Source organism: Myotis daubentonii, chromosome 7, assembly GCF_963259705.1.
Source record: "Myotis daubentonii chromosome 7, mMyoDau2.1, whole genome shotgun sequence".
Classification (NCBI taxonomy): Eukaryota; Metazoa; Chordata; class Mammalia; order Chiroptera; family Vespertilionidae; genus Myotis; species Myotis daubentonii.
In genome coordinates this window covers 17,928,841-17,950,826 of record NC_081846.1, presented here as the reverse complement: position 1 = coordinate 17,950,826, position 21,986 = coordinate 17,928,841, and the positions used below count along the sequence as shown (strand labels likewise).

Below are 21,986 nucleotides of genomic sequence, written 5' to 3'. Positions count from 1 at the left end.
TCTTAGGGTTCCTTCTATCAGGGAAAAGTTAGTTAAAAACCTGTATTCTTCTTTGTGTCTCTGGCTCATTTGTGAGCTGTAACTCACTTGTGTGGTCTCCTAGGGCCATTGCCCTGCCAGTGTCTGATCAGTTTCGCTCTTCACAGCTTACAAACCAGTGACTCTAGGGCTGTTCCCTCCCCATACACCTTGGCACCTCCACTCTTTTTGGGGGTGTGAGTAATCAAACTTTGACTTGCCTTGTAGTCTTTTTTTATTGTTGACAGTATGACAGGTGTCACCCATCCTCACCCCCCATAGTCTTAACTTCCTTAAAATGGGTTCTTTTGCTTCCTACGATCCTTTCAGCTAAATGCACGCATGCACACACACACACACAGAGAGAGAGAGAGAGAGAGAGAGAGAGAGAGAGAGAGAGAGAGAGAGAGAAGAGAGAGAGACACAATCCATTTCCATAGAATGTGAGGGTTCACTCATGAAAAAGTCAAATTATCTGCCCAGCCAGTGTGGGTCAGTGGTTTATTCTCATACAGGTCTGGAGACCTGAAGTCCACATCAGCTTTTCCACTAGGCTAAAACCAAGATGTCAACAGGCTGTGTTTTCCCAGAGGCTCTGGGAAAATTCATTCCTTTGCCTTTTGCAGCTCTATCTTAAAAAATAGTAGCACAATACCTACGTCTCTCTGACCCCTCTCCTCCTTAGAAGGACCCTCTGATTGCATTGGGCCCACCTGGATAACTGGAATACTCTCCCTGTTTTCAGACCCTTAATTTAGTCACGCCTCCAAAGTCCTTTGAGTCATGTAACATCACATATTCACTACTCCCTGAGATCAGAATGTGGACAGATTCAAGGGCCATTATATTTTTTAAATATTTTTATTAATTTCAGAGAGGAAGAGAGAAGGTGAGAGAGATAGAAACATCAATGATGAGAGATAATCATTGATTGGCTGCCTCTTGCACACCCCACACTGGGGATCGAGCCCACATCCTGGGCATATGTCCTGACTGGGAATTAGAACAGTGACCTTCTGGTTCATAGGTCTTCACTCACCCATTGAGCCACGCTGGCCAGGAACAGGGTCATTAATAATCCCTCCACAGTAATTTAATGATTACAATATAACACTCTAAAGAAGATATTGAATCTTTTAAATTTCATTAGACATCAAAATATTTACTTTTCATTAGCCAAATCAATCCCAGCCAGGTCAGAGCTGTTGTAGGAAATTCAAATGAGGAACTTTGCAATTCAACTTCACCAATGTGTTTTGGGAGCAAGTGTAGACTAGAATATGGAGAACATACAACAGCACTTTGGGTAAAAGAAGTTGTTGAGGTCATTTCTTTCCCGTCTGTGGATTTCCCCACAGATGTTGCAGATAAATCAGAATGAGGATGGAGCCATGCACGTGTGTTCAGTATTCTGCAAACTGTGCTAAAGCTGACAGACCATAAAAACTGCTTCCCATCCTTGCTCCCAGTAAAGGAGTCATGTAGTGAGTTCACCCTGCAGTTCTGACTTTTCCAGATTTTGTAACTTTATGCCCTCAGACATCTAAAACAACAAAGCCCGTGCCCAGCTCTTCAGGTGACGGGTGACCCTCCTTTCCCTGTTCCTTCTCAAGGCCTTCCTTCCCACTGATGATGAGTGACGTGCGACCAAGGTGAAGCAGGTGTGCGGTGTCTGCCCTGGGCATGTTGGAGCAAGACTGGAAGGAGGAAACTTGTTGTGTTTTTTGTTTTTTTAATTTCTTACAGAAGGGAGCTGAAGGGCTGACAGACTCCCATTGGAAATGCACACACACCTGCGTGTTTTGGTATTTTTTTTGGATTGGGTGCTTTAGGCATTTTCAGAAAACAAGCCCCAGAGGAAAACCATCAATGTGAGAATGCCTTTGTGCTGTTCAATTTATTCTCAAAAGCTAAGTAGCACTTTCTGACCAGGTGCAGAAATATATGTTTTTCCTTTTTCCTAAACACAGAACTAAATTGTATTACCTTTCTGGGCAATAAATCATGTTTTATAAATCAAATTTAGATAAAATAATCCGGGAGGAAATACTGATAATTTTTAAATACTGATATATCACCCTCTTACTTTAGATTTTATTTTCAAAGGTTAAGAGTGAGAAATATCAGTATTTGAAAATTGAGATACAAGTATATAAATTACGCTTGCATGTGTCATAAACATGTAGCCTATCCAGAAATTAGCATCATTAAGAGAGCTATTTATCTGATTGTTTAAAACACATTTTTTTTTATTAATTTCAGAGAGGAAGGGAGAGGGGGAGAGAGAGAAATATGAATGATGAGAGAGAATCATTAATCAGCTGCCTCCTGCATGCCCACACTGGGGATCAAGTCCTCAACCCAGTTATGTACCTTGACCAGGAATCGAACCTTGACCTCCTAGTTCATATGTTGACATTCAACCACTGAATCAGGCTGGCTTGGCTCTGATATTTTTATCTGCTTGTGGCCTTGGTACAGTTGTGTGTTGGTAAATTTATTTAAAAAGAGGCTCTCCCGGGGAAGGAAAACCCCGATTTGCAGTGTTTGCCAGTTTCTATGGTGTTAATAAACACTCCCACCAAGGCCAATTTCAAGCCACCATCCTGAAGTCACTGAAGTCAGGGGTGAGAAGCGATGGGCACAATTGGCTCTCCTAAGCAGATGTTAGTGTCTACAGATAATACAACTCAGAAGATTCATATGGATAACAAGGGGATATGTTCAGAATGAATGAATCCTGACTCTGCAAGGAGAACTATATATGACTTTGCTATTCGGTAAACCATGAGAATATATCACAGTGTCTGTAACCAGGAACATGATTTCAGACTTTGGATAGTCTGGGTTTTTCTTTTCCTAAATTCTAGCAAACCTTTCCCCCCATGTCCTATCCTGATCATTCTCAGAGTCTGCATCTTATTTCAGGGGCTTTAGTAAAAAAAGGTCACAGGAAATCCTGAGCTCTTATTTATACAGTTGACACCAAGTATACTTTTTATACATGGAGTTTTCCCCAATTGCTTGATTTCCTTCCAATATCAGCTGAAAATCCCAGATGCCTATTTGTTTGTGTGGAAATTTCCCGAGGCTGCAGCTTTTAACTGTCTGACCCGAGTCGTACGTGTGCGAATTTCCCACTGTGTTGTATTTTCTGCATTTTCTCTGTTGTGCTAAGGCAAATTCTTTCACTAATGCACAAGAGCCTCTGTCTGCTCCCACCGCAGTCCCAGTCCTGCCCTTAGACCTGGGGAAGACAATTCCTTCCCCTGAGCTCCTGTGTTAGGCATTTGACTCTAGTTACCTGCTGGCTTTGGCCCTTTCCACTGAGCCTGTGACCCCTCTTAACACCACTGTCTGGATGCTAGAGACACTGAACCTATTGGACCTGTATTAGCCTCTCTGTCTTGTCCATCCTCCAAAGAGTCAACTATTCAATCTCCCAAGATTTTGATTAAGGGTAGCTTTTTTGTTTTTTGTTTTTTTTTCAAAAGGTTGGGCCTATAAAATTTATTTTTTTCTTCCAATTTTACTTTGTATTGGTTTCAGGTGTACAGCTTAGTGGTTAATGGCTGTTTTTGTTGTGGATAGAAATATACCTAAGGCAGCGGTTCTCAACCTGTGGGTCGCAACCTTTGGCAGTCAAACGACCCTTTCACAGGGGTCGCCTAAGACCATCCTGCATATCAGATATTTACATTAGGATTCATAACAGTAGCAACATTACAGTTATGAAGTAGCAACGAAAATAATTTTATGGTTGGGTCACAACATGAGGAACTGTATTAAAGGGCCAGAAGGTTGAGAACCATTGACCTAAGGGCTAAGATGCCTCCTAAATTTGAACTTGGTTTTCTAGGCAAAGACATAGGTTGGAACATATTTCATTAAACACCTGTTGGCTTTAACTTTTAAATATTTATACACATACTATATGGACCTTCATTTGTACTTTTGAACCAGACCCTGTGAATATTAGAGCAGGCTCCCCCGAACCACCGGTTAACAAAATGTTCTCTTTGCTCTTTAAAGTGTAGATAGTCTAGGCAAGAAGGATGAGGTTTTTAGCAGGGAAAAGTACCCGGGAAGGAGGCATGGGCATGGGAATTAATTTATCAAGAATAGAAAGCTGATGCTCCAATATCAATGTCAGGAAGATTGCGGCCAGCCTGGCCCTGGGAGCTGCCATGAGGACATATAAACATCAATGGCCAGGCCAGCAGCAATACCAGTGGATGGCAGCGGTCTGGTCTTCAGGGCAGAGACACTCTTATTTCTCCTCACGGCCTCCTGATTCTGCTGTGCATGCCTCACTCTCCTCCAGGAGTGCTCAAGAGGACTGTCCTAAGGGAGGCATTACAGGCTCCTTGTGGGCTCTCAGGTCACCCTAACCTCATCTCTTCCATCAGGGGCAGTCTGGGATTTGCTGAAGGGAACCAACCACGGGCATTTTAAACTCCTTTGGGTGGGAATAGGCATTTTCTGCATGGATTCTGGGTTGTCTTTTTCACTGTGCAGCACCATGGTATTTTCTGTCTCATGTCATCAACCTCCTTCTCACAACTGCCCAGCTCTAGGACATTACAATATAATTGCTTCCTCCTCAAAATCATTCAGGTTACATACATGAACACAGTATTTCCTGAGGCTTTTGCAGCAAAACCTATGTCAGGGTGGAAATCCAAGTTAAGACAAATTCTAAATTGGTATCATTTTATGTACTCAAAAATGGTGTAATAAAAATTCAACATCCAGCCTATCTCCAAAGAGGTCTCCATTAGTGCATACATGATAGCAATGTTCATTTCAGTGGCAAGTGCGTCCTGTAGAAGGGATATTCTAGTATTTTCTAACTGTGAGGCTAAATAAAAATCAATTATCTCAGATTTGGGGGGCACCTGAGGACTGTGAGGTGTGTAGTAAAATAGGAAAACATTCAGGTCTTGATGATGCTACCAGTTAGGTAGAAGCAAGTCTAATAGACCAAGAACAAGAGTAGAACATGAAAGAGTAAATAATCCTAGATTAGCTTGTGGTATTGGCTCTTTAAATGCTATAGGCAGTTGAGACAAGGAGGAAATTCACAAAGGGAAGTAAGGGAAAGCTTCTTGGAAAACACAGGTCTTGATCTATGCGTGGAAAGATGTGTGGTGGAAGGGGTGGGGTGGGGAATTCTAGAAAATGGGAACATGATCAGTGTGATAGTTAATTTTGTGTGTCAATGTCACTGGGCCAAGGGGTGCCCAGATATTTGGCCAAACATCATTCTAGGTGTTTCTAGATAAGATTAACATTTAAATCAGTAGAGTGAAGAAAGGTCATTGCCCTCCCTAAAATAGTGGGCCTTATACCATTAGCTGAAGGCCTAACTAGAAAGAAAAGGCAAACCTTACCCTGAAGAAGAGAGAGTTTTTCCTGCCTTCAAATTCAAACTGAAACCTCAGCTCTTCCTGGTCTTGAGCCTATGGACTGGAGCTCACACCATCAGTTCTGGTTCTCAGCCTTCATACACAGACTAGACCTAAACTAACATCACCAGAGTACTGACTCACCCTGCAGATCTTGGGAGACTTGTCAGCCTCCATAATTACATGAGCCAATATCTCCATCCTATACATTCTGTTGTTTTGAGAACCCTGTATAATACAATAAGTAAAGATATACAACTTTTGCAGGATAATGCAACATTTCACTTGACATTAGAAAGAAAGTATATATGTGGAAATATTCAAGATCAAGTTGATTTGACAGAGTAGACGATGCAGAAGAGTTAGCAAGAAGGATTTGATTGGCAATGCAATGGGCATACCCCTCGCCTAAGGTAATCACACTCTCATTGGTCCATTTTGTCACTCCTCCCATTGAGCCCAAATTTGAAAGATTTCCTCTCCTATACTATTTCCCCTAGTACTCATTACCAATCATTTAGCATAGGCATACTAGATTCTACCCTTTAAAATCACCTGGGGATCTGGTGAAAATGCAGATCTGGATTCAGGAGGCACGGGGTGGAGCTGAGCTCTATTCCCAAGTGGAGCAGATGCTACTGTGAGGACACTTTGAACAAGGAACATTGTTGTTTAGGTCATGCTGCTTGAACCAAGGAGCAACTGAAGAAATACTACCTAGCCTCTGGGGATATAAGGCCTGGCCTGGAAACAAGAGTACAGTACATTCCAGAATTGTTTTTGAATTGTTCTGTGCATATTACCTCCTAATTACTGTTCTGGGAATGGGTTGTCAATAATTTTCAAAATCATAGAACAAAAATTAAGAGGAAATCAATATTCATCCAGAAAATGTCATTTGAGGTAAGCATGGTGAGTTTGTCAGAGACGATGCGAACAGATGATTTTCAAATATTAAAAGGAACGGCTTGTTAAAATGGGAACTCTGAGAAGCATTTGATGTAATTATTTATAAAACCCTAATATTAATTGACCTTGGTAAAAGCTTGATAGGAAGAGGTCAAGGGGTTTAGGTAATTCAACCAGAACCTTTCAACCAGGGTTTCTCCTGGGAGAGGCAGCATGGAGATGGCAATTCCAAGGAAGCCAGGTGGCAAGCCTTTTCCAATAAGGAGCTGCAGTGTTCCTACAAAGACACTGGGTAGAGGCCCTGGCCGGGCAGCTCAGTTGCTTAGAGCATCATCCTGATATGCCACGATTGCAGGTTCCATCCCTGGTCAGGGCACGTATAAGAATCAACCAATGACTGCATAAGAAAGTGAAACAACAAATCTCTTCTCTCTCTCTCTCCCTCCCTCCCTTCCTCTCTCTCTTTAAAATCAATAAATAAAAATAATTTTTTTTTAAAAAAAGAGTAAAGTACATGTACAATTGGAGATCCAGTAGAGATGGTCTCTTTGGAAATAATATTTTATTTAATAAACAATCTGTCCTCTGCCCTTACCATTTGTAGAAAAAGGATATTATAATATATAAAGTAAAAATTAAATAGTAAATATGAGGAAATGAAAAATGAGGCTAAATGCCAACGTATGCCCACATTAAAATATTCAGAGCATCATAGTAAATTTACATAGCTACTGTAATTTTAAAAATAAATTGAGGCAGAGAAGACTTTGGGTGATTAATAGGAGTTTCCAGGAAAGAGAACACACATGCATACACAACAGGCGTGTGCTCATCTCGGTCTGCGTGTGTGCATGTGTTTGGTTGTTGTGGTTCAGTGCTAAAGGGGTGATGAAGTACAGTTGGGCCTGTGTTTGTGATGTGAATTGTCTCAAGTGATGGGTTTAATGGAACAATGAACAGGATGTTAACTTGAATTTCAGTGTTGGCACTTACTACATTGGAGCCCTTCTGTCTTGATTTCATTAAAAGACACTCTACTACAAACTTTTGAACATCAAAAATGTACCAAACTCTGCTGGTTGCTTCAGAAACAACATATCATGGAGAAGGACTCAGTCCTAGTTCCCTGGAGGTTAATTATGTATGAGCTCTGACTCAGATTTCAGACCGACTTGGCTTCACCTACAGTCTCTCTCACCTACTTGCTGTCTGATCTGCAGGGACTTATTTAATCTTCCTAAGTTTTGGTAAAATGGGATTAATGACAGTGTTTACCTGCATTGTAATGGAAGAAACAGAAACCCACAAACTTAAAGAAGAGTGGAAGCTGGTAGAAGAATGTGGAGGTCCATAAAACTTAAGAAATGGAAGTGCAAACAGAACTCCAGAGAGAGAGAAGCAGGAACATGGCAGAGATCTGGGTGAAGAAATAGGGACAGTCTCTTTGGGGAGTTGTAATCCACTCAGCTCCAACCATGATCTGTCCTTGGGCCAAATTTCTAGGATTTCTATGGGACTGGTCTTGGCAAGTGGGAGTAGGAATGGGGGAGCAGTGCCAATCCACCCCCTTGCACTTTGATCCATAGCTTGCTGCTCCTACCAGAGTGGTACATGGTGGGGGTGGGCAGATCCCCAGAAATCAGAGGGGTGCTATCAAGGGGAAGAGATAGATGCTGGGCTGGCACTAACAACAGCTGTTCACCATGGGCACTTTTGTTTTATTAAGGGAAAAAAGGGAAAAACGTTTATCTGATTCAGTGCTGCTGCGAACTTTCTACACATCTACATTGGGGTTCAAATACTAACCATTTTTAATTAAATGTCAGGGCACTTTTTATTATAGAAACATTAGTGAAACTTTTAGACTCCTAACTGTTCATTGTAAGTATTTTGCAGTTTCACCAGGGTTTAGAAAAGCAGCTAATTTTATTTTATTTATTTGTTTATTTTGTTTGTTTTTTTAATCCTCACCCGAGATATGCTTATTGAGTTGAGTCAAAAGAAGAAGTACTTAATGTTCTTTTTTACCGTGTAAAATGTAAGATTTTTTATTTTTATTTCATGGGATATTAAAGTTACTCAATTTTCACTTGAAACCTACTAATAATTATTATTTTAACCATAACCCGGGTTTGGCTTGTCTTATTTTCTCCCTAACATTCAGGACTGTGGAGAAGGGGTAAAGGAGATGCCAGATGTTAAATATAATTAATGTAAAAAACAGATCTGATGAATCAGGTTGTTATTTCTGAAGAGAATGACTCAACGGAGGCTTGCAGGTCACAATTACTAAAAATTAGTCATTCTGTGAGATCCTTTCGCTGATACTAATAGACAAAACGCCTCTGAGGGAAACCCTTTTGAAAGTGCTACAATATGACCTCAGAGAAACAGTCTTTTCCAGACACAAAGGTAGTTATCAATTCATCCCAAAGGAAGTGAGCCACGTTTTCTTAGAATTTAAGCAGCACTGAGAAGTCCATTATTGAGCAGCCTTCTTTTCCTAGCTAGGTTCTGAGTAAGTGATTTGGGCTCGACACTGTACATTCCATAACGTTACTGAACACTAAGGACATAACCTCTGTAGACCTCAGCTTCCCAATCTGTTCAGTGGGGACAATATTGATGCCTGCCTCTTAGGGGGACACTATGAACTGAAGCAAAGCATGTGAAGTACTTTAGCAGAGTACTGGATACATACTAGATACTGGATAAATGTTCGTTAATAACATTATCATAAAATGATTTTGCAATGATCCCAAGATTCCAGTAATTTGTCCCACGCATTTGGGAGGTCTCTTTACTTTATCATACCAGTGAATCTTATCTTCCTCTGAATTTATGTTGCAACTCCTCTTCCCTAAGCCTGCAAGTTCCTTTTCCAAGTCATCATTAGGGAGCAATCAGCTGGATCCTTCCCTCTTGGCTTCTCATGCGGCAATGAACTGGCTCATCCCCCTCATCCTCTGGCCTTAGGGTGCTGAGATGATAGATCAGTTTCTTTGACGTTTGTCCCTGTGCCTCAGGGGCATCTGCTTTCCCTTTTTGCCTGGTCACCTTTAGAGAAATCTTCTTTTGTTCTCACAATTGCCAACGAATTCCATTCTCACACTTTACCAGAAGATGTACAGGCATGCCCAGTGCTGATGGGTCATTAAGAAAACCAGGAGTCCTTGAAATAACATTTATACTGATCTGGACAGAGTCCTGATTTTAAAAGATGGTCTGTTTTGGAAATATTAAATAAATTGCAGGTAATCATGGATTCTTTGCATATGCTACATCTCGTATGAAAGAATGCTGAGAGATATAACTTGGGGATATTTTCTTCCACATGACTTGGATTATACTATTTTTATAGTGTTTATTATCTAGATCTTAAAAATATACCTAGGTTTGCCGGGGACATTCATGTCTGAAAGGAAATGTCCGAAATTAACATATTTTGCTACATATGTCAGTTGTCACAACTTAACCCCCATCTTATATTCCGTAGAGCCAAAGAGGTCATGGGGGCAAGGTTTGGTTGAATGATCAATTGATTTTTAAATATAAGGGACAGTTTCATACCCAGAAAAAATAATCCATTCTTTGAAATATTTGTAGCTGGTTATATGTTGAGGTTCTACAATTTATTAGAAAGAGTTAAAGCATATGACTTGGGTATTATTTTTATCTCTCCTTTTACAGAAAATAAACTAAGATTTAAAGAGTATACATCACTTGCCCAATGTCACAGGCTACTTAGTTCCTGGGGCAGGAATTTCATCAAACTCTTTTTTCATCCAAATCTAGTGTACTTAATTCCCATGCCATGCCATAACATCTCTTCTCCCTGAGAGCTAATTTCCCTTTCCACAAAGGTCCTACAGGTGGTTCTACTAATTTTCTTCAGTGAGTTTTGGGTTTGTTTCCCCTTCATGACTTGTCACTCTCAGCATTCCCATGTGAGTGACTTATCTACAGATCACTGTTCTCCAAATGGAGAGAGTGGACAGACCTCAAGCAAAATGCTGGGCCGGGATGTCAAAGCCTCAGCTCCTTCAGGGTCTGAGCAACCTTCCTTCCAAGCATGCCCTGGCCTCTGGGCTCCTTTCCAGGCGCAGCCTGCCTGCAGGACTGGATTGCTCCATCTCGCCCAGTTCTCAATGGAGAAATCTTTGTTTTTGACCCTGTTCTTGTATTCTGCTCAGTGAACTTGAAAATTGGGGATTTCCTTGCTTCCTGGTCCTTCCTGTGCCTGGGAAACAGACTTGGAATTCTTCTCGTCTTCTCTTTCTTCAGAAAAAGGTCGCCCCCACCAGTTATCATCCCTGGTTTCAGCTCTTGGCACCCAGCCTGGGCCAATAGTTAGGCCCTTGAGAAAAGTTTAACTTCCTTGGCCTAGTTTCTTCCTCAGTAGAATGAAGAACTGAGTAAAGAAAAGCTTCTCAATACACGGGGTGGGGCAAATATAGGTTTCCAGTTGTTCGTATGGAAAACGGCACGGTAATTAAATACTAATATGAGAAGAAACAGTTTTGCATACTCACAACTGTAAACCTACTTTTGCCACACCCTGTATACTACATAAGTATAGAATTTACTTTACAAAAGTAAGCCTCTGCATTGCCATCATTTGAGACAATTTATATAAGCTAATATATGAGATAATTATAATAAAACTTAGAGGCCCAATGCATGAAATTCATGTAAGTGTAGGCCTTCGCAAATGCAGCTGCCTCGGCCCTCGCAGCCCCGGCTTCATCTGGAAGGTTGCCCGGATGGTTGTTCCACTGTTCAGTCAGTCGATTTGCATATTATGCTTTTATTCTTATCGATATGCCATTTCTTTCTTTTTCCCTCCTCTACTGAATTAAGCATAAGTGGTTGCTTATGTAGAATGAATCCTTACTGTTTATATGTGTGAATCCTTTTGACAAACCTAAAGCCCATGATTATCACATATGTCGTCGTCTTTACTTTTTCTAAGACAGAAATGTATTTAGAGCATGCAAAAAATGCCTGCAAGCAGGTCACCAAGATCCCTTCTCCTCTTCTTCCTAAGTACACAGGACACCACATTTCTCAGTGCCCCTGCAGTTTAGGTGTGGCCAGGTGCTAGAGCTTCTGCACTTGTGTGCTCTGACATGCCTGTCCGCATTCTGGCTTCCTGAGGAGTCAACCACAGCTCTCTTGAAAGGACCATAGAGCCCTTGTCATCTTAATCCTCTGAGGGACTGCACAGAGCTGGGCACACTGATCTGGAACAGCCACCCTTGCTTGTTATGTGAGAGAAGAGATAAATGTCTTGTTCCCTGAGACGCTGAATTTGGAGGTGGATTTGTCATCACAGCAGCCTGTCCTCACTGTGTGTGTGGTCTTGAGGATGCATTTCTTAACTAGTGAGAGTGCTTGGTAGAAGCACAGTGCCTGCCCTTCACCATGACTTGCTGTCTGCTGTAACTCTTGCCAAGCAGTAACTCTCGCCAAGTGGCAAGTCTTTTGAGTATTGGTGGGACATGACAAAAGTAAATCACTAAATGTTGGTAGAAAAAGTAAAATGAAATTGAATGTATGTAAGAAGGCAATGGTTCTTAGCTAAAAGGTGAATATTTTCTACAATTTAACACTTAAAATACAGTGGGGCTTTGACTTACGAGTGTCCCGACTAACGAGTTTTTTGAGATACCAGCTGTCTCTAGGCCGATTTTTCGCATTGAGTTGATAGAGTAATTTGAGTTAATGAGCTCCTTAACAAGCTCGGTCTCAGAACGAATTAAACTCGTAAGTCAAGGCCCCACTGTACCTTATAAATTTTATATCAGTCTATGAATAATTCCATCATATGCTCTATATACATGAAGAATGAAATATTTAATTCTTGCCCTAACCGGTTTGGCTCAGTGGATAGAGCACTGAAGGACTGAAGGGTCTCAGGTTTGATTACAGTCAAGGGCATGTACCTTGGTTGCGGGCACATCCCCAGTGGGGGGTGCTCAGGAGGCAGCTGATCGATGTTTCTCTCTCATCGATGTTTCTAACTCTCTATCCCTCCCCCTTCCTCTCTGTAAAAAATCAATTAAATATTTTTTTAAAGAAATATTTTATTCTTAATTTTTGAACTGTTTCAGTAAACACTAACCTGATTTTAAAGATAGAGTTCTAGGTAACTATGGTCCTGAGTTTATAATACGAGTCATATATGTAAGGATCATTTGCATTTTATTACATTTATACTTTGCCACTGGGCCAGGTAAAAAATTATATATATATTTGAAAATTTGATGAGTCACACATATACACAGAAAAGGTGATCACTTTATAATATAGTCCTTCTCAATATCATTTGGTTGGTCTAAGTCTAGGATGAATTTATCTTCTTGATTCTCTAAGACTATGTTTTCAGACCAAATATTTTAATATCTTACACTGTAGAATTCCAGTATATAGTAGAAGGAGCAAAAGAAATAAATGATAGTTATTTGTGACTATTAAATTTGTATGGTAGGCTGAAAAATGGTTCCCAAAGATATCAGCTCCTAATCTTTAGAATCTGTAAATGTTGCCTTAAATTAAAAGGATGATCTTTGTAGGTATGATTAAGTTAAATATTTTGAGATGAGATTACCTCCAGTTATCAGAGTGACTCTAAATGCAGTCACATAGATCCTTTGAAGAGGGAGACGGGGAGATTTGACACAGAAAGAAGAGGAGGAGGCAGAAATGTGATTGGGGGGACAAATTGGAAAGATGCAGCCACAAGCCAAGGAAAGCTGGCAGCCACTAGAAGCTAGAAGAAGCAAGGACCAGGTTCTCCCTGAGAGCCTTCAGAGGGAGAATGGCCTGCCCACTCCCTGTTTAGGCCCAGTGAACTGATTTTGGATCTCTCTTCTTTAGAACTGTGGGAGAATAAATTTCTGTTGTTCTAGGTCACTGAGTTTATGGTGATTTGTTACAGCAACCAAAGGAAAAATACTTAAGTCCATTTTCTAATGACTAAGTTTTACTTTGCTGACTTTATATCTATGATATTTTATTCTAAGCCTTTAGAAACCTAAGTTTAGCTTTCTTTCCTTTGGCCTGGATATACCTTCCATTGTATTGTGGATTGTTGGGATTTCTAGGAGGCTCAAGGCAAAGGGCATCTCCCTTCCCCAGCTGTCTACAAACCATTGAAAAATAAAAGTCCAATAGATAAAGAACAAATTATCAATTTCCTCACCAATAAGCTGATTTTGTAGAATGGGTTTACTAATAATGAACTTCAGATTTAGAGAGACTTACCTGCTCTATCTCCAGCATTGGACTACATAGTCCTCCTCCAAAACTTGGGGTCTGAAGTAAGAGAGTGGAATGTATGCTTTCTGGAGGCACCTCGATCCCAGAAGAATTGGGAGATTAAGGGGCTCAATAAAAGTGAATTATTCCTTCTTTTTCTAAAGACAGAAATAAGAACCCTCTGCTTGGTAGCAAATGTTAGGAGTAGGGAAGAAACATTTCTGATGGCCCAAACCCAAGATAATCAGCTATCCATGGGCAGAAAATGTAGCATTCTGCCTTTAGACGTTGATTGGAAGACTGATAAAGGCAGATAGTAATATCATAGCTGTTCTATATTTAAATATATGTTTAATGTTTAATAATTACACATGTTAATAAGATATTTAATAAATTAAATATTATCTTTGGGCTCTGACTCTAAGATCCTAAATGAATCCCTGAAGTTAAATCCTGGGTATTTTCAGATTTCACCCATGGACCTTTCCTTACATATACCCTTTTAAAAAGGAGACTTCTACTTAACATAGTCTTTCAATAGAAAGTGGCTTTGTAAATATATTGGTTGATATGCACCTAGAAATGTCATTTTTTCATAGACAGATAGTGATAAGTTGCCTGCTTTTCTTCCCAAAATGATTTTTTTCTTGAACATTAAAAGAACATTGTTTTTTTTAGTGTTCAAAGCTTACAACCTCATCATGAGGCCTGACAGCTATAATATTTGTCTTTGCAGATGCATTCATTCTTTCCTAAGGTTATTTCAGCAACTTGTGTTATTTGTAATAGAAGTTATTTTTGTTTTCACATTGGGCGGATTGAGTAATAACATTAAAAAACACCTTGAACTTAAGTACCTTTCACCCTAAATCCTTTTCAAATGCTAACTTATTGTCTCCTCAACATTCCAATGGCTCAGTGACAACAGGCATTATTCCCATTTTTCAGAGGGAAAGGGGAAAAGACAAAAGAGAGCACATCTGTATCTAGAAATCTGAGCCTATTACTCTCATACCCTTTTCTCTTTTTCTTCTAAGAGAGCACATTGTTAAGTATCTCTCCTGGTTATTCTGAGTGATACTGCTGAATGTAGCCTTAAACTGCAGTGAGGTAAGCATTAGCTGGATTCTTATGGTTAGCTTTTCAATTGCTTAGTATGACATAGAGAAACATTGAAATGCCTACTGTGTGCAGGGCACAATCCACTTCTACTCTGAACCTTTGCCAGTCTGTAAAACCTTGAGGTTTGAATGAGGGTCAGAGTGGTGGTATTGACTTACTTTCGCTCCTATCCTTGCAAGTTTGCTCAGGTAAAGAAGCATTTTAAGACTTAGAAAAAAATATGATCATGTTATTTCAGGTTAATTCAGGACTCCAGGGTTAGCACCAAGGAATGCTGATTATTTCCAAATGGTTACAGAGCTATCTGGTTCACCATTTTTAGGTAATGTTTTTTAAAGGAAAACTTTGCTTTTGAAATTAAAATTTGTCAGTTATAGCATTTGATTTAAAAACAACAAAAACAAAAACACAAACATACTTGAGTTCCAAACCCCACAATGGCCCAAAACGTCAGGAACTGCCCTGGCCTGTGTTGCTAAGTGGTTAGAGTGTCCAAGCATTCAAAGGTCTTGGGTTCCATTCCCAGTCAAGGGCATGTATCTGGGTTGCAGGTTCGATCCCTGGCGGGTCACGTGCAGGAGGCAACCAATTGCTGTGGCTCTCTTACCTCTCTCTTTCTCTTTCTCTCTCTCTCTCTCTCTCTCTCTCTCTCTCTCTCTCTCTCTCTCTCTCTCTCTCCCCCCCCCCCTCCTTTTCCCTTCCACCCTCCCTCTCTGTCACTCTCTCTAGAAAATCAATGGAAAAAATATCCTCAGGTGAGGATTAAAAAAAATAAATAAAAAGTCAGGAACTGATCTCCTACCTGCAGGGAATTAACAGACCTGCATTCTGACTTGCTAATGTGTTGTAGAATGCATCTTCTTATGCAATATTCATTAAATCAATAGTATTTTGGAAGATTCTTCTCTATGTTCAGTGCCATCCTAAAAGTCATGAAATCTGTAAAAAGCAAGCTCCTAACTTTAGGGAGCAAAAAATATAGTTGGAAAATTAGGGAACAGAAGAGCCCCCTAAAAGAATAGTGAAGGAATAGAGAAAATAGACCTCAAATTAAGTTCTAAAGGACCTCACTGGAAGTGAAGAAAGACCTTTCTCATTAGATGAGTATCTTATCTGGGAAGACTTTGTAAAAGAAATGAATCCTGAAGGCAGTGAAATGGAGTTTGCCTGAGAGGGGCTCTCTGAGAGGGAGTTGTATAAAGCCTAGTGAGTCTAACATCTGGTGGAAATAGTAACTTAAGCAAGTAACAGATTGAAATGGAAAAAAAAAAAATCGATGTTTTCCCAGAATTCTCTTCTTGTACCTGGCACATATAAAAAGTTGAGTTTTTTTTAAAAAAGATTTTATCATCATTAATTTTTTAAAAAATTACGTCATTAATGCATGGAAATTGTAAAAACATGAGGAAGAAAATAATAAACACATAGAGATGCCTAATTCAATTTTTTTTATTTCTTTCTAGTATTTTTCCTCTGCATAAGTATACGTACTTATATAATTGGAAGTATATCATATAGGGTGGGGCAAAAGTAGGTGTATAGTTGTTTGTATGTAAACTAATACTATAATTAACAAGTAATATAAGAATAAACTGTGCTTCCCATATTCACAACTGTAAACCTATTTTTGCCCCACCCTGTGTGTACACTACATATTTTTAAGAATTAATTTTATAAAAATCACCTCTTATACAGAACAAGCCTGAATCTCCAAGACTGACCTCTTGGGAATGAATATCTTAACCAGTTTTCTGCCAATCTACAGAATTTTAACCATTAACCATTCTGTGTAATCCGCATGCTCCTTTCCTATGAGAGCTGGGAGTGGTATGCAGAAACAGGGAGCTCATCTCTTTCTCATGGCTCCCTGAAGTCATGGAAATGGCCACATGGAGAAATGGAAATCGGAGACTACACAATCACTTGTTTGTTTACTCAGCCTTATTTAGTGATTGCATAATATATGCCAGGTATGTTGCTAAGCTATGGTGAGATAACAAGACAGACACTCAATGAATTCATAGGGTAAGGGAGATAGAGAGAACTGACTAGGAAATACTAAAATAGTGTGGTAAGTGCTATGGCAGAAGGAATTAAGGATGTTATGCTAACCCATAGTCCAGGCTGTTCAGGAACTCTATTGAAGGCATTGAATGTAGGAGTGACTAAATGAAGCCAAGAGGTGACAAGGAGTTAGCTGTAAGCTAAGGAGGGAACATGAGTTTCAGGGAAGAACATGCATAAATTTTCTCTTAGCATGACACTAAAACCACAACAATGCCCTCAGTATGGTTGGAGCTAGAGTGTAATGAAAGGTATAGGGACCCATAACATAACTGAAGAGATAAGAATCAGAGCAGAAAAGATATTGTAAGTCACGTAAAGAAATTGGGAATTTTTAGAATGAGAAGAACTCATTAAAACTTTCAAGTAGATTTTTTTCTTTTTTATAGCCATGTAAATCTTACCTTTTGTGACAGCATAGATGGACCTGGAGATTATTATGCTAAGTGAAATAAGCCAGTCAAAGAAAGACAAGTACCACATGACCTCACTTATATGTGAAATCTAACGAACAAAATAAACTAACAAAGTGGAGACAGACTCATGGATACAGAGAACAGACTGACAGCTGTCAGAGGGGATGGAGGTTTGGGGGACTGGGGGAAAAGATGAAAGGATTAGTCAAAACACGGGTAACTCATGGACACTAGCAACAGTGTGGTAATGGACAGAGGGAAAGGGGGGCAGGGGCTGGGTGGGGGGCAGTAAAATTGGGGTGGGGGAACGGAAACATCGGCAATAGTGTCAACAATAAAACTAAAGAAAAAAATTTAAAGTAGAAAGCAACATGATCAGATTATATGTTCACCCAACAATTCTGTTGAAGACACTTTCTTAATTCCAGCTAGAATTAGTTTATATATTGAATTCCATTGTGATGCTAAATACTTCCCTTACATTAAATCAATGATAATTCACAACCACCCTGCAAAGTAGATGCTATTATTCCAGTTTTGTAGAAGGTGAGCTAGAGAAGGTAAATAAATTGCCCAAAGTCACCTAGCTATTAAATGGTAGAGAACTCAAAGGAAGATCTATTTTACTACAAAGCTTCTGTTCTTCCCAGTAGACCAGGCTGCTCTCCAATTATGCTCAGTACTAGCTGTTGGACGAGGATGCCAACATCTATTTGAAACCCAACTAGAACTGGAGGAGCTTCAAAAAAGGATGAAAAGGTGTGGCAAGCGTAGGAGGTGAACTGGGTGGGGGTGAAAGAGTTGAGTGAATCAATTCCTTTTAGCAATAGATTCCACTCTATTTAGGTCTGCTTAAGTGGGTTTTTATGCTCAAGAACTTGTCAGCCAACTGATATAATCCTTTTAGAATACGCAAGTTTCCTCTTACACAGGGGGGTTTGATTACATTGGCAACTCCAAGTAGTCCCCATTTCTCAGATTGTTTGAGTTTCTGGGCTTATCTTAATAGAGGAAATAAAAGTGTTCTACTGGAAATAAATGATGATGGTGATCTTTGTACGAATAGTCTGTAATTTATATGAAAACTTCTAAAGGATAAATAGCCATTAAGAAAGTTCTAGTAAGGCAGAGAGAAAAGGTAGGAGAACTTCCCCCAAAGCTTTGGGGTCGATCTTACATTGCCCATACACTGTTGTGTTTGAAATCCCTGATTCCTGCATGCCATCAACAAATCAAGGCTAGGTAGTCAAAGCAACTCTAGTAAACTATCAATACTACTCAATTGCTTTTGTTCACAGTGACTAAATACATAGTATATGTTTATGAATTAAAGAATACTCAGATCCAGTCAGTTTTCAGCATGATAATTGTTCTTACAGATAAATTAGTTTAGACCCCTATTTCTGAGATTAGGGAACCCAGTCTTATCATGGTTTAGAACTACTCAACATCATTGCCTGATTTCCTAAACAGGTGTTTTCCAGCAAATATGTGATAGTTGACTCTATAACACCAATGGTTGTTAAGCCCTTCTGATTTTAAGAAACTAAAAGCTCATTCATACCAGTTCTTTATTAGATCAAGCTGCAAATCTCTAACTCATCCTGGTCTAGATAATGTACTACAAATTATCTCTTTTATAGACAATATAAATTACTTGACTTCTTTGCCACTTTGTTTTTTGGAGGTATTTTGGCTACCTGCATCCTCCTATAATTGGCAGTAGCAAAGAATGCTCCAGTCAAGAAATAAGAACTGTTGAGGAAGTGTTTAATAAAATGTATTAGCTCCATGGAGAAGCACATCCAGTTATTTCAGCTCACCTGTTTTCACTGAAGAGTGTTACTTCACAGTGAGGAAGTGGAGCATTTAATGTCTTGCTCACCTTCTCTGTGACCCCTTCATACCACACCTCTGTTGGGGGACAAAAACAAACATGACAGAACTGAGAATTCCCAAGGGTTGAGGGCCTGGTAATCCTTTCCGAACTACCCTGACCTGATACTCGATGAGTAAGGTGGGGTTTGTTAGTCTTTGAGAAAACGAAAATACCCCTTACTTTATTCCTTTGCTTTCCCTATTCTTTTTGCTTAAAAGTAACCATCCCATAATCCAAACTATTTTATGATAACTCCCTCACCTACTTTCTGTTTGAAATTACCCTCTTCAAAGAAAAACAAATGACAAGCAAAGATTTTGTAATGGGACAGAGTTGTTGATCTGGGAATAATCGAATGACTAAAGTAAAATGATTGCCTTACATTCACAAGGAAGCATGCGAATGAGAATCTCAAAACACCTCAAAAACCCTGGCTATTGTTTTCTAATTGTCCTACAAAGGGGACCTGGGAGATGAGACAAGGATGTTGAATAAGGATTCCTGGTAGAATCTGAAGCCATCTGAGCCCTCCTCTCTAGAGAAAAGGATACATACCTTGGTTCACTTTTTGTGTGTGTGCTGGGGATACGAGGTACTCCAATTCTTACAAGAGTTCCCAACTCTCAGCACCTAATGGCTCTGGATAGAATACAGATTTCCTGAGCAGCCCAAATATTTTGTCCCTGATTTCCCAGAATGCCCAGGTGGATGTTAAGAAAGTTTAACATCCAATTTTCCCTAATTTGTTCAGGGAGTGACTGTTTGGAGCTCTCAGTTTCGGTCAGACACTTCATGGTCTTGGTGACAAGATGTCTCTTGCATTATTCTCTCCAGGATTCTAATTAAAAAAAGCTCATGCTCATTCTATCCAACCAGGAACTGTTGGCATCAACCACAATGGCCATGAATACCATAGTTGCTCCGGTTTGCAGTAGGGCCTAATAAATCAGGCAGCATTGGAGAACGTCAGATTCTAGACCCTGACCACATGTATTTGAGCCCTTGCTCTACGACTTACTAGCCGTATAACCTTGGGTGAGTTACTTCAGTTTTCTCATCTGTAAAATGGGCAAAAAGTACCTATCTCATGGGATTTTGCAAAAATCATATAAATTAATGTGCATAAACTGCTTAGGTGCAGGGTGTACAGTAAATGCTAAATATATGCATTCATATTTTAAATGTGGTCACTACTGGTGAACACCAGTACAGAAAAATGAATGAACTGTTTAAGACCACAAAGCAGGTCACCTAAAATTTAAAGCACCAAAGGTAATCTTCAAGAACACCTTTTGAATAATGCCATGGGCTATTTCACATGTTTTGTGCAAATGGTGCTCATGGAATTGTGCAGCTGGACTCTGGTGGGCTTCGACTTTCTCTCTGTGTTCCCCTGGCCTCCTGTTCTTTTATCTTGCTGCTGTTGTTGGTTTTTTTGTGTGTTTTTTTCCTTCTCTCTCCTTCACAAATAATGAATATTTTTACTGTTATGGTTTGTATTGATTTTTTTTCTGGCACCAGTGAATACAATACAATATATCCAAGGACAGTTGAAAATGAGAACAAGTGTATTCTTTCCTCACTGGTTACTCACAGATCTCAGACTCCTGGGTGGTTAGAAGTGCAGAAATTAAGATATAAACCCAAGTGATTAAATCCCTCCAGAATTGGATGGAAAACTTACCTAAATTGCTGTTGTTGCTGCTGTTGCTGAACCTGTCTGGAAGTTACCAGTCTTTTAAAACAGTTCTTTCTGTGCCTTTTTCTTTTAAAGATGAAAATCAAACCAACTGGCAATTATTGAGCATGTACTGTATGGAAAAGGCACTACATGGATATGCGATTACAAGAGAGACATTAATCAGAGAGATAGTGCGGAAGCCCTATGTTAACCATATGAATTGATGTAGTTAATTTTTCCCTTCAGAAAATTTTAAGTGCACTTTATTCAGAAAATGAAAGATTATTACACAAGAAAAATAGAAATCCATTTCAATGGAAACTGAATTTCTATGAAAATTCAATGGAAACCAAATTTCTATGAAAATATACAAATTCACTAATAAATTAAATCCCTGTTTATTTTTTTTTTAAAGGCCCAGATGTTAAATACTGGGGCTGGAGAGACCCCTAGCTTTTCTACAGGATTTTAACCTACAAACAGTCCCAGCCAAAAAGCCTGCCAAGAGGATTAATTCCTGAGTGGAGTTTTCCAAGCTCTTACAATAGCAACATCAACCATCTCTTCTGCCTCCCATGGGGAAAAGTTGTGCCAAACATGCTCTGTTGCTATCTGTCTGTGCTCTGCCCAGCCCTTGCCTAGCCTTCTGTCATTGGTCCAAGTTAAAACAAATCAGCTCATACTGAGAGGAGCCAGGCATTTTCAAAGCTCCATGCATATTATCTAGTCTCCTAGGCCAAGGTGGGTTCTTCTGTTTTACAGATGAGGAAACTGAGACACCTAGAGATTAAGGACTCGCCCCAAGTAGGAAAAGCAGAGCCAGAATTCAGAGTTCGACCACGCAGCCACAGTTTCTGGTCCCCTGACCGCCTCCCCCGACCCCATCCCCTTGCTGCACTGCTGTACAGTGTGAGTGGTCTCAGTGGGCATAGTACATGCACCTATGGGGCACGTGTTTATGTCCTAACTTTCTTGTCAAATTCAATGCAGTTTCAAAATTTTAGGAGATTAGAAAAAGACTATAATTGAGCACCTGAGTTTAATAACTTTTCACAAAATAGGCCTCTCAGTGGTATCGTCCCCCTGGACGAAACAGGTGAGTCTCTATCTGTGAAGAGGAGGCCCCAGAATCCCAGTTTAGAGAAAACTTATTATTGGTTGCTTGGGATAGAAAGTGAGACCCTGCGGGCACGACCTCTGTGAAGGGGCTTACTCCTCAGCTTGAGAAG

General features: G+C 39.8%; 1 long non-coding RNA gene across 1 annotated transcript in view; it reads left to right on the top strand.

The window, feature by feature from the left end:
• The window catches only part of LOC132237921 (uncharacterized), a 64,064-nt gene that overhangs the window by 4,835 nt on the left and 37,243 nt on the right, over nt 1-21,986 (top strand). The gene's annotated exons all lie outside the window — the stretch shown is intronic.